This window comes from Puma concolor, chromosome C2 (assembly GCF_028749965.1).
Source record: "Puma concolor isolate L17-30 chromosome C2, mPumCon1.1.hap2, whole genome shotgun sequence".
Taxonomy (NCBI): Eukaryota; Metazoa; Chordata; class Mammalia; order Carnivora; family Felidae; genus Puma; species Puma concolor.
This window is the reverse complement of record NC_141675.1, coordinates 26,297,337-26,310,510: the sequence shown is the minus strand read 5'-3', so window position 1 is coordinate 26,310,510 and position 13,174 is coordinate 26,297,337. Positions and strand designations below refer to the sequence as shown.

The following is a 13,174-nucleotide window of genomic DNA, read 5'->3' as shown; positions in this document are numbered from 1 at the left end:
GGCTCAGTCGGTTAAGCAGCCAACTTTGGCTCAGGTCATGATCTCGCAGTCCCGCGTGGGGCTCTGCTGACAGCTTGGAGCCTGGAGCCTGCTTCAGATTCTGTGTCTCCCTCTCCCTCTGCTCCTCCACTCGTGCTCTCTCTCTCAAAAATAAACGTGAAAAAAAGTTAAAAAAAAATTTTTTTAACGTTTATTTATCTTTGAGACAGAGAGAGACAGAGCATGAATGGGGGAGGGTCAGAGAGAGAGGGAGACACAGAATCCGAAACAGGCTCCAGGCTCTGAGTGGTCAGCACAGAGCCCGATGTGGGGCTCAAACTCACGGACCGCGAGATCGCGACCTGAGCTGAAGTCGGAGGCTCAACCGGCTGACCCACCCAGACGCCCCCAAAAAAGTTTTTAATGAAAGTAAATAAAAATAAAAGTAAGTGTGGCCAGTGACTACTATATGAAGATGAACAGCTCAGGCTTGATTTAAAAGCTCTATCTCCTCAGTGGGCAGCTTCAGTGATGGCACCATGTCCTATGCTCCCATGGAGTCCTCAACCGTATAATGTAGTCCTCCATGCGGAAACACTGATCGGAAACTTCCCACATGCCAGACCCTATGCTGGGTGTGGGGCTTGGTCCCTGCCCACAGGACACGTCCAGTCTGGCGGGTGAGGTAGGCATTATAGCCATTCCAGAAAAGTCCACGCCAGGATGAGACCGGTACAGGTGCCACGGAACCCAGCAGCAGAGAACCTCACAAGGTCTGGTAAGGCGGGACGGGGCGGTGAGAGAGAGACTTGGAAAACATCCAGAGGGGTGATATCTATACAGAAGCCGGGAGCATGAATGGTCACTTGGGAGAGAGGGAGAGGAAATACTGAGCCCCGAGCAGGCAGAGAAGCCATATTCGGCCAAGAGGGGAGAGGGAACGGCACGGTCTGAATGAAACTAGAAGTCCGAAATGTGGAAAACAGCAAGAAATAAGGGTGGCCACCCATCCTGGAGGCAGCTACAAGCAACTTAGGTCTCAATTAGGGGTTGGAAGGGAGGAACAGGCAGGCAGGCCATTCTAGGCTTAACCACAGTGTCAAAGTCAAGAAACCCAGATCCACGGACTTCACGAGGAGGAAATAAAATTAAAAAGAAGGAACTCAGTCCGATGTCTAGGGAGACATTGGAGGGTTGAGTTAGTACTTTCCAGACCCCACACCCCTCTACTCCTTTTCCCTTAGGCATTTGCCTGACACAGCCTCGTGGGGGTGGGAGGAAAGGGGCACACATCTGAGAGGGGAAATAGATACTCAGAGAAGGAACGATGCATGAACACCAGCCGTGGGGCTGCCCCAAGACCGAGCAGCCACCCAGCTGGTAAAACACATGTGCTGGGGCACCTGGGTGGCTCAGTCAGTGAAGCGTCCGACCTTCGGCTCAGGTCATGATCTCGAGGTCCGTGAGTTTGAGCCCTACGTCAGGCTCTGTACTGACAGCTCAGAGCCTAGAGCCTGCTTCACATTCTGTGTCTCCCTCTCTCTCTACCCCTCCCTCCTTCCCTCCCTCCCCCCTCTCTCTCTCAAAAACAAACGTTAAAAAAAATTAAAACAAACACAAACACGTGTGCTCCACTGGCTGCAGAGGGCCCGCCTCACGAGCAACTATCTGAAGACTATCTCTAAGCATCGAACTGTAGGGGCCTCTTGGGCCAAGGGGATGGCTCAGGGGGGTGAAGAAGGCTCTGCCCACTTGTGTGTCCCACTTGTGTGTCCTCCATCCTACTGCACCAGGGCTTGCCAGATGGGTTTGAAAATGATGCCGGCACTCGAGCATACGAGGGTGCTGCCTTTGCCTCACATGGGCGCTTCTCAGCTCCTGAGCCCCATCCTACTTCTGACACTGGCCTTGGTCCCTTTCGCGGGCCCTGTATCATCATCTTCTTCTCTGCCTTCTCTTCTATGTGGCCAAGCCCGCAGTCACCTGCTACAGCTTCTGGAAACAAAGCACACCAGGTCTGTCCTGGAGAGGAAGTGGCGTGGGTGCACAGGGCAGCCCAGGGACTAGCCCCGCTGAGCCCCGGCCAGACTGCATTTCCAATATGTAGGAGGCAGCATGTTGTCTGAAGCCCGGGATTTTTTTTTTTTTTCTTTTTTTAACCAGAGAGATGGATCCAATCTCCACCAAACCTCTGTGAGGCCCTCATCAGGCAACTTCTGGACTCATCATTTTTATTACCAATTAAATCGTTACTTTCCATCTCATAGGGAGGGCAGAAAAAAAGGAATAAAGGAGAATGCAAATGTAACACAACTAATAGCTCCTGGACGCACAGTACATGCTCAGCAAGTACACGCAATCCCCCATTACCACCCGGCACAAAAAGAGACCCGTGATCCTGTTTTAAAAACACCGAGGTCGTCCCTCTGAGGCAGGGGCAGCTGACAGGACGGAAGTAACAACCTGTCACACCGTGTAGGCAGATGCTTTGCAAATGCACTCACAAGCATGACTGAATTCTTCAAGTCCCCACCCTGACGAGACGCAGGACCAGTGCTGTATCCAGATCACAGGTAAGAAAACGGAGGGCCATCATCAGCGTGTGACCCAGGGCAGATCACATCATCACTCCGGGTCTCTTTTGTAAAATGAGAACTGGGCCCCAAACCAGTGGCCCCTGGGCCAGTAGGCTTAGTGCCTTTGGTCCGTACGCTGGGTACTAAATGTCAGGAAAATCTGTATTTTTTTTTTTTTTAAGTGGATTCTCGATTTTCTCATAAAAAGAATCTGATAATCTAGCAACATGGGGCCCTCATTCCTACCTGGAAACCACTGGCTAGAAGTGGAGGAGATGCCCCCTTAGAAAGAGATTTCCCTTTCCAGTCCCCACCAGCCCTTTGCCTGAATCACAGCCAGCCTGCATCACCCACTGAGGTGCCCAGCCCGGCCCCCGGAGACTTTTGATTTGCCAAGAGCTATTCTGGTCACGGGTGAATATAGCCCACCACGCCTGCCTTTCTGAGGGAGGGAGAGGGATGCAGAGCCCAGATGGGCAATTTACTATGTGGCAGACGTGACCACAGATGCTTTCATTCCATCAATTCGTGCAATCACAACCTGATCAGGCAGGTGCTATACTGCTGTTATTCGCATTTTACGAAGAGGAAAACTGAGGCCCGAAGGTAACATGCCTGAAGCCACGGAGCTGGGAAATGGCAGAACCAAGATTTATTTATTTATTTTTTTTTTTAAATTTTTTTTTTTTCAACGGTTTTTATTTATTTTTGGGACAGAGAGAGACAGAGCATGAACGGGGGAAGGGCAGAAAGAGAGGGAGACACAGAATCGGAAACAGGCTCCAGGCTCCGAGCCATCAGCCCAGAGCCTGATGCGGGGCTCGAACTCACGGAGCGCGAGATCGTGACCTGGCTGAAGTCGGACGCTTAACCGACTGCGCCACCCAGGCGCCCCGAACCAAGATTTAAACTCAAGCAGCAAATAGACAAGTATAAGGCAGCACGATAAACACTAAGGCCTCAATACACACACAGTGCAGCGGACACACAGCTGGAAAGGCCACCCCAAGTGTCACCCAAGCCAGGCCCCTAAGAAAGGGGATTTCACCAGACAGGGAGGGAGGGGCACTAGAAGCAGAGGGAGGAACGTGAGCAAAGAGCGGCTGGCGGGAGGGCTGGTGGGGGTTGGAGCAAGGAAGGGTGTGCGTGCTGAGTTAAGGCGTGTGAACTTTATCCCAGCACAGTGGGGAGACGGGGTGGATTTTTTTTTTCTTTTCACGTAAATCTCAATTTACTTCCCGTGAGCCCCTGGCAGAAATGACCAAAGAATGCATTCTTCCACAAAAAGTGATCTAGTTTACTGGAAGACTCCACTATGAAGTACTTCCACAGCTTTGATAACGTACACTGAATACTGACTACAAGATAGTTCTGTTGGGAGGAAAGGAAGTGAGAAAGAGAGGTGGTTTGGGGGGACGGAGGGAGGAAAGAAATGAAAATCTCATCTTCCAATTGGGATGCTGGCAGATGGTTAACTAAAACTGACAAATCAACAAGCAGCCACACAGAGCCCACCATTCATTTAGTCATAGAAGTTAATACCTAATCAGCTAAAATATGGTCAACTGATCAAACTGCCCTTAAGGGAGGGGAAGATGGGAATGGGGTAGGATGGGGTTATTTTTATTTATTTATTTATTTTTTATTTTTTTTTGCCTTTTTAAAAACTGTGCTAAGATACCGTGGTGAATTTTTAAGCAGAGGCATGACCAGATCAGATCTGGGTTTTACCAAAGAGTGAACAGGGCTTCTCAGGGGATGCTGGTGGGCAGATCCTGGGACCACCAGCCTGGGTAAGCGTGTGGCCATCAAAGGGTATTGCACCCAAAGGACTTGATTTGACATCAGTGTTTTCCCTCTATAAATGAGGCTGTGTTGCCAGGGATGATGATGCATGGCTGGCTGACGTCCAACCACCAACAAGCCTATTCATCCAAGACGCGTTAAAAGCTAAACACAAAGCCAGCCTTCTCCCTGAGAAGATAATGCCGACCCAGTTCTTTTACCATTCCACAGAAAATCCTAGCCATTTGAGTAACACGTCTCCACAAACACTGGAGTGTGAGGGCCCACAAACCCCCATCTTTTCTGCCAGCCCAATGCTAACAGCCTTGACTTTCTTGGGCCTCACCCAGGGCCCAGAAGTGGTCACGTGACCCAGGCCTGGCCAGTCAGATTTGGATACACCTAGCTTCGATGATTGAGGGAAAGCATGTGACCCATGAGAACCAATGAGACTTCATTCTGGGACTTTTCTGAACCGGTCGGAGGAACTATTTTTCACGGAGAAGGCTGAGAGAATAGAATGAAAGGCTAGAGCAGATGGCAGCCATCTTGGCAACAGGAGGGGAGAGCCTGGGAGAGGGAGGAAGTCCCAGCGGGCAACACTCTGAGCTTCCGGAAGTGGCAATGCTTTACAGTCTCACCCTACACTCCACCTTCCCCAGAGCCAAAACAGCACACACAACCTCAGCTGTCGCAACTGTTTTATGTTTTGCTTAAAGTAGTTGAATTGCATTTCTGTCATTCGCAATTGAATGAAATAAAAAAGATAGACAAGTAGGCCTTAAAGTAGTCATAATTAATATAGATAGGGAGGAGAGGGTCAGTCTACAGTCGTATTATGGCAAAGCACTAGTAATTAAATATGGTTAAGTGCTAGAGGCTTTTAACCCTGACAACAAAGTCATGTTTATATGGAACAGAACCCGGAACTAACCTGGACAAAGCATTTCTCTAAATCCCTCCGAGTGCCAGTTGGCTACATCTTTCAGACAGCTTGCCGCAACTGACCTTGTGCTTTTTGCCTTATTTCCTAGTTCAAGAAAAGGACTGTGGTTCTCCCATTTCCTACAAGTACAGGCAAACGTGTTTCCCAAGATCAGAGTGGAGGGTTACTTCCAGGAATGTCCCGGGAGGAGAGAAAACTATTTTCCCTACAGTAAACGACCCATGCACTTCTGTATAACCTTACCTCGGGAGAGCCAGCAGACCTTTTACCAGCCCTGAAAAACAAGCCATTTACCAGGCGGGGCTGGTTCCCTCAGCTGGGATCCCTGAGATCGTCAAATCTGAAAACTGTGTCATTTCCATTAGGTGACTCAGGGCAATTTATTCAAAGAACTGCTGATGGTGGCACAGAATCCCTGTTTTGAACTTGCGTGTCAAAAATACAGGCCAGTATCAGGTAAGAACTCCAGCGAAACCAAACTGGCCAGGGCCGGCGTGCCTTGGAGACAGTGCGCCAGGTGTCACCCCACTGAAGACGAGTCTGTTTTCTGGCCAATCCGCTCATCAAAGCCTCAATGATGTCACCTGTAAGCTGAGAATGACGGCCTTTCTCCTCCACAAAGGTGTCCCCAGAACCAAGGGAGATTAAGATGGGACATCAGTTTTTAAAAATAACTGTCCTACAAATTAAAGATGACACCATACTTCAAAAGAGCCTGAGTAATGCCATGTATAAATACACTGCTGCTTGCAGAGAGATTTCACAGGCATTACCTGAGCCTCACAATGACCCTGTAAGACGGGCTGAGCAAGAATGATGGTCCCCAGCCTACACATATCTCAGGTAAAGCGCTATGTGGCCTGAGGTCACACGCCAGTGCGTGCCAGACTTCAGACAAGAACACATACCTTTAGTCTTTTCATCCAATGGCTTTCACTTCACCTGTAGGTTCCCAAAGTGTGGTCCAGGGGACCATGGTAGGGGTCCCTGAGGCTCTGCAAGGTCAAAACCATTTTCCTAATCACACTGGACTTATTTGCCTTTTCACCTTCATTCTGAGTTTTCAGTGGGGTTTCCCAGAGACTACTTCATAGGAGACATGGCAGCAGACGGAATGCAGAAGCACACAACTCAGCCCCTCTAGGAAGCCAGACTACAAAGAGACTTGTAAGACAAAAAAACCATTAAATGATTAATTTCCTTTCACGAATTTTTTTTTTCTTTCGTTTGGGAAAATACTTATTTTCTCATAAAATATGTCAACGTGTAATAGGTTTATTATTGTAATTTTTAATGAATGAATTTAATAATGAATGAATTTAACTTTTTTTAATGTATGTTTATTTTTGAGAGACAGGGGGGAGAGGGAGGGAGGGAGGGAGAGGGAGACAGAGGATCCCAAGGGGGCTCTGTGCTGACAGTAGAGAGCCCGACGTAGGGTTCAAACCCACAAACCATGAGATCATGACCTGAGCTGAAATCAAGAGTCGGATGCTTAACCTACTGAGCCACTGAGGTTAACTTTTCTAACACAGCAAATATATTTATTACCCACACAGAGCTCTCTGGGGTACTCAATGATTATAAGAGTGTAAAGGGAGAGGCACCTGGGTGGCTCAGTCAGGTAGGTGTCTGACTCTGGCTCGTTACAATCTCACGGTCTGAGTTCAAGCCCCGTGTCCGGCTCTGTGCTGACAGCTCAGAGCCTGGAGCCTGTTTCTGATTCTGTCTCCCTCTCTCTCTGCCACACCCCACTTGCTCTCTCTCTCTCTCTCAAAAATAAATAAACATTTAAACAAAAGAAAACGTTAAAAAAAAAAAAAAAAAGAGTGTAAAGGGAACTTGAGGCCAGAAGCATCAGGTCTGCTGTGTAGACTAAGCCATACCCTTCCCCGCCCCCCCCCCCCCCCCCCCCCCCGGGGCCTGCCCTGCAAAGACATCTCACACACTGGAAACACCAGTGTATTTTCAGTAACAGCGAAGCAGTTGTTCCTGCTCAGATCTTTCTTGAATCCTTCTGATTTTGTCCAAGGAGAGGGTCCTGTTGGGTGCTACCATGTCTCCACAGCAAATGCAGCTGCTAATCCACATTTTGAGAAAGGGGGAGCTAATCTAGCTGAGCCTTCCATAGAGAAGGGAATCTGCTAGAATTTGATAAGCAAAACACATCCACTGGAAACAAAACGGCACTGGTTTGAAAGTCACCAAGCTGTGCCCTTAGGAGTTGGGCACTTGCACACACGCAGAAAATTCTTCAATAAAAACCTTGCTTTAAGAGTACACTCATGATGAGCACTGAGAGATGAATAGCATTGTTGAATGACTATGTTGTACATCTGAAACTAATATAATGCTGTATATTAACTCTACTGGAATTAAAATTAAAAATAATAAAAAGCTCACTTTAAATAAAAACACATTTCCAGGGCACCTGGGGGGGGGGCGGGGTTCAGTCAGTTAAGCATCTGGCTCTTGATTTTGGCTCAGGTCATGATCTCACAGTTGTGAGATCGAGCCTTGCATCAGGCCCTGTGCTGGGCATGGAGCCTGATTGGGATATTCTCTCTCTCTCTCTCTCTGTCTGCCCCTTCCCCACTCGTGCACATGCACACACATGGGCACGCTCTCTCTCTCTCTCTCTCAAAAAAAGTATTTCCTTTTGATGGCTTTTCACTTACAGTCATGAAGTCTCCAAGCAAGATGAAGTAAAAATGTCAATCAATTTAATGGGAAATATGGAATAAACAGTAGATACAGAACTAGGATAAGGCAAAAATTATGACGGTGGCAGAAGATGAACGAGTCAGAAATGTAAAGTCTCTGTTTGCAGGAACATTCTAGAATTACATAACCAAGGGCACCACTGGAAACATTCTGGCTTACTGACCAGTTATAAGGTACCTGAAATGTTTTTATGTTTACTACGTACCATGTTTTCTTCCCCCCCCCCCGCCAATCTTTAAGAGTACTTGTGGCAGCTACTAAAACACCCAAAGAAAGCACTTAAAACAGTGCTTGGGTGAAAAGGGTTAAGTGCTCTCCAGGGCCGTCAGACAGAACTTTCTGCAAGAATGGAAGTGTTCTGTATCTGTGCTGTCCGGTGCAGAAGCCACTGGCCACTTGTGGCTAAATAAAAGCTTGAAATGTGGCTGGTACAACTAGCTGGATTTTTAATTAAATTCTAATGTTTCAATCGTAATTTGAAGAGCCACACGTGGCTAGGGTTTGCTACAGCGGACTGCGCAGGTCTAGCTCCTGACCCTGGATTTCACTCCACTTTTCCACTCTGAGACCACGCCTCGCTCCTCGGGCCCTCCGGTGGGTGGCCTTCTTTCCTTGCCTCTGTCCGGCTTTCCTTCCCTCAGTCCCAGCTCCCATGGGGAGTGGCTTTCACAGCCCTGTGAGAAGGGGGGCCAGGACAATCTCACTTCGCCTTCAGGAATTTTGCAGCAGAGGCGAAATTGGAAAGACCGCTCCGGGGTAGAGCCAGGGCCTAGAGAGCCAGACCAGCGAGGCCAAGGCTTGAGCACGCAGGAGCCAGGAGGAAGCAGAGTGGAGAGGGGAGGGTCAGGGCAGAAGACCAGCAGGAAGCTGGAGCCAGCATTCCCCATTCCCCATCTCTGTGCAGGCCCAATCCCCCATCAGCCAGTTCCATCCAACCAGAAGAGTCTGGTTAAAACAGCTCCGATGAAATGGAAACACGCACGGGAAAGAAAAGGGAAGAAAATAGGGCCTTCGAGTTGGAAGAAGCCAGCACATTGTTGAGGACCGGGTACCTGACTCCCTTCCCTTCTGACTCCTTTTCTCTTCCACCTCGAGCCCTGACTTCAGTAGCAGAGGCCAAAACCACTAGTTCCTTCTGTGGGGATGGTCCCCCCACCCCCATCCCCCGCATCAGGCAGAACCTTGCAGCCATGTTTCTGATACAAGACCCTCTCCCAGGGAACAGAGGAAGCCCGAGGAGGGAGACACAAAGAGAGGGCAGACAGTGAGCGAAAGCCAACGAGAGAACACGAGGCGGCAGCGGAGGAAAGGCTCGTGGGAGATTATCTGGGTTCCCTGACTAATCCTGCAATTAACACGGCCAGACGATTCATCAATCAAGCCAAGATACTTTTGACGAGGCGGAGCGCTATTAATAATTATGCTGGAACAACAGGCATAAACCAAGTCTGTCGGCCACACTGGGATGTTCCGTCTCTCCACACTTAAGGCTCTGTGGTGCTTCTCTCCCTTGGGTTCCAGGAAAGACTCCAACCTTGCAGAAATTCCTTTGACTCAAGCTGTTTTGAGCAGTTGTGGGACACAGCGTAAGGGATTCTAATCCCAGTTTGGGCACTGTGCAGCTCCGGACCCAGGGGCCGTCCCTATGCAGCCTTGGTGACAAGACCAAGTGCTGTTTCCTCTTCTCATAGCACCGCACTTGTCCTGGGTCTGAACTACCAAGAGGTTCCTTCTACCAAGAGGGGGGAAAAAGGAAAGTAAGAAAAGATGGTGGTCAATATGGTTTCCTGCTGCGAGTTCTTCTCTTCTGAGGTGAACAGAGATCTGAGAGCTTTCTTTAGGCCCGAGTAGAACCAAGTTCCTCCTACCCAGAAAGGCTCTGTTTTAGAGCTCTGATGGGACTGTAGAATGTTTCCAGACATGCAGGTGAGCACCCAGTCACCTCTCCCACGACATCACAGCCTGCCAGAGCGGTCTTGCCAGCCTCAACCATGCAGGTTCCCCTGAAGCTCTATCCAACGTCAAGATCCCACAGGCCCAGCCATTTGGAGGCTGAGTTAAGGCACTTGACAGATCTGGGAATGAGGAGAAGGCTCTTCCTTTCAGCTTTTTAATTTAAAATAACTTCAGGGGCACCTGGGTGGCTTACTTGGTTAAGGGTCCAGCTCTGGATTTCACCTCAGGTCATGATCTCAGAGTTTGTGCGTTTGAGGCCTGCATTGGGCTCTGTGCTGACAGCACAGAGCCCGCTTGGGATTCTCTCTCCCTCCCTCCCTCCTTCTCTCTCTTCTCTGCCCTTCCCCCGCTCTCTCTTGGTCTCAAAAATAAACAAACTTAAAAGATAAAATAAAATAATTTCAGACTTGGAAAAAATGAGGGTAAGATGCAGACATGATGTCCCTTTACCCTGAAATACTTTAGCCCATAGTTCCCAAAGCTGAGGACACTCTCTTACATAGCCAGAGTACAAGGAGGAGAATCTGAAAATCAACACAGATACCAAGCCAACTAACCTGGTCTAGGACTTCATTCAAATTGCATCAACTGTCTCACTATTGTCTTTTATAGTAAAGGAACAAAATCTTTCAGGATCCAATCCAGGATCGCCAGCTTGTATTTAGTTGTCATATTTCTCTAGCCTTCTTTAATCTGGAACAGTTCTGCAGTCTTTTTTTGTCCTCCATGGCCTTGATATTTTTGAATAATATGAGCCAGTTAAAAACGACTCACTTTCAATTCATCTTTTTTGTTGATGTGACGTGTGCATGAGCCACCAGAATGGAATTTAACCAATTACAAAAAAGTATGTTTCAACAGCCCAAGGTCCAAAGCACCACAAAGGAAAAAAACCCACAGCTCTTTAAATCTTGGGATAGAAGGATCAGTCCTAGGAGGCCCTGGAGGAAAGACTAAAGTTGCACAACAACCCCCCCCCCCCCCACCAATGACACACACACCCTTAGACTGATGGGTCCCAGTGCTTTTTCATTCATGGTCAAACATAGGTTTTTAAATCCACAGGATTCTTTGTGAAAAAGGAGAGAGATTTGCTGAAACCAGGGCATTTTCCTGAGTTCAGCCACAAGTGAACTATTTCCAAGTTTACACCAAAAGCCTTAACATATCTGCTCAACCTCAAGACCCACTTTTTTTTCAAAAATTCGCAAATCTTACATTTTGGATGCACTATCCCATTGATCCGCATGTTTGTCGGGGGTAATGTTTCAACCACCAACCGAGCTGGAATGCGATACAAGGTCCGTTTTGTACTGAACACGAGTTTTAGAATTAGGACAATATGGTGAATTCACATAACCTTGGAAAGCTCTTGAGGTCACGCAGCCTCTGTGGGAAGCACGATTCCATCCACCACAGCGTTCCAGGCAGGCTGGCTCTCCTGCCTCCTTTGGATAACCTCCCCGCTGCCCACAGCTCCTCAGGATGGAAAGAAAGGAGGGCACAGGATGCAACAGCGCCAAAGTCAAAACCCACTGCCATCACTTTAGACATACAGAGGAATCCACCAGAACAAATGGCTAAAAACGTTAAAGGTGGTTGTTCTGGGGAGCAGAACTGGGGGTGGGAAGGAAGGAGGCAGGGGACATTCTCGGTAAAACTTCTCAGGGGCTTTTAACTGCGTGCATGTAGCGCTTCGGTAAAAATAAAAATTTAAGCCTATTGCAGCAGAGACTGACCAAAGAGCTTTTGTATTTCCCTGTCATTGAGATGGAGGGGGATTCATAATTCATTCAACATGTGGCTAGATTAAAGTCAAAATCTCAGCACTCTGCTGATCATTCAGATCAGATGCTCCCATTTCACAGACGCGGTGACTGAGGCCTCAGGAGGTACAGTTCCCCTCCCAAAGATGGTGTACCTGGTATCAGAGCAGAGGTTAGAAACCTGGTCCCCTAAGTCCTAGACCTCTTTCACCTATAGTCCTGGTAGGAACCTCAGAACACTCATCCTCCACATCCTTAACATACATCCCCAAACTACTTAAGGGCATGGCCTTCAGCCTCAGACTCCTGAATTCAAATCTTGGCTCCCCCACCCGCTCACTTGGCCACGTGACCTGGGAGAAGGGCTCAATCTTTCAGTCAGTGCCTCCAGTTGTCATCAATGTCCTCAAGAGCTGTTGTGAGAACCGGATGAACCATACAAAGCAATTAGCACGATACGGAGCATATAATAAGCTTTCAATCAATAACGATTTTTTATGTAGGTGCCATCATTCAATAAATGACCAAAGGTAGAAAGAACCAACACTTGTTGAACATTACACGTGAGGTACTGTGCCAGGCACTTCATAAACATCACCTTATTTAATCCTTACCAGCCCTGCAAGGCAGGTATCACCCTTCCCATTTTAGACACAAGAAAATCAAACCCAGAAAAGACTGCACAGCTTATGAAGAGGCAGAGGGAGAATTCAAATCCAGCCCTCCTGACCTGCAAAGCCTGTGCTTTCCAACATCACATGCTATGCTGTTTAAGCATCTATTTGCTCCACAGCAAGTTCTCCTACCCAGTTTTGACCTTACGTTTTATAGCATTAAATCGTGGTCTGCTTTAACAAGTTCCAGCTCGGGGAGTAGATCCAATTTCTAGCAAATGCATGCAATACCAAGGTTCTATTTCCCCACCGGAGATGCTGGCAAAACCAGGGGCAAGGAAAGAAAGCAGCATGTCAAGAGCTTCCCAAGAAGGTTTAGAACCTTCCCCCTGAACCTGTAAAGTGCCTGCCTCAGTACTGCACTTTTGGCTTGAGGCTCCGTTAATTTTTTCTAATAGGCATTGAAGCCATGGCATAATTTTCTCTCGCACAAAATTTGTAAGACGTCGGCGAAGTGGCACAGAGTTCCCTAAAACAAGACCATTGCCAAAACAAGGTGCATTGCCAAAAACTGCACCCTTTTGCTTTTAGTGTTGCTGGTTTGTTTAAGGATCACTGAGAATGCTAACCAAAGTCCTCGCTCTGCTGGTTAACCATTAAAGCAACTCGAGGAGGCACTATGAAATGTGGCTGTTCATGAAATAAATGTAAATGGACGTCCTGCAGGCCTCAAAATGAGTCCCTGTGTATCACCGCCATGAGTGTGGCAGTTTTAAAATGTGGTTCAAAATTCCTTTTTTTTTTTTTAATTTTAAAAATGTTTATTTT

The 13,174-nt window shown here is 47.9% G+C and overlaps 1 protein-coding gene across 1 annotated transcript in view; it reads right to left on the bottom strand.

Annotated features, from left to right (window-relative positions):
* The window catches only part of SH3BP5 (SH3 domain binding protein 5), a 77,495-nt gene that overhangs the window by 50,773 nt on the left and 13,548 nt on the right, over positions 1-13,174 (bottom strand). The window lies entirely within an intron of this gene.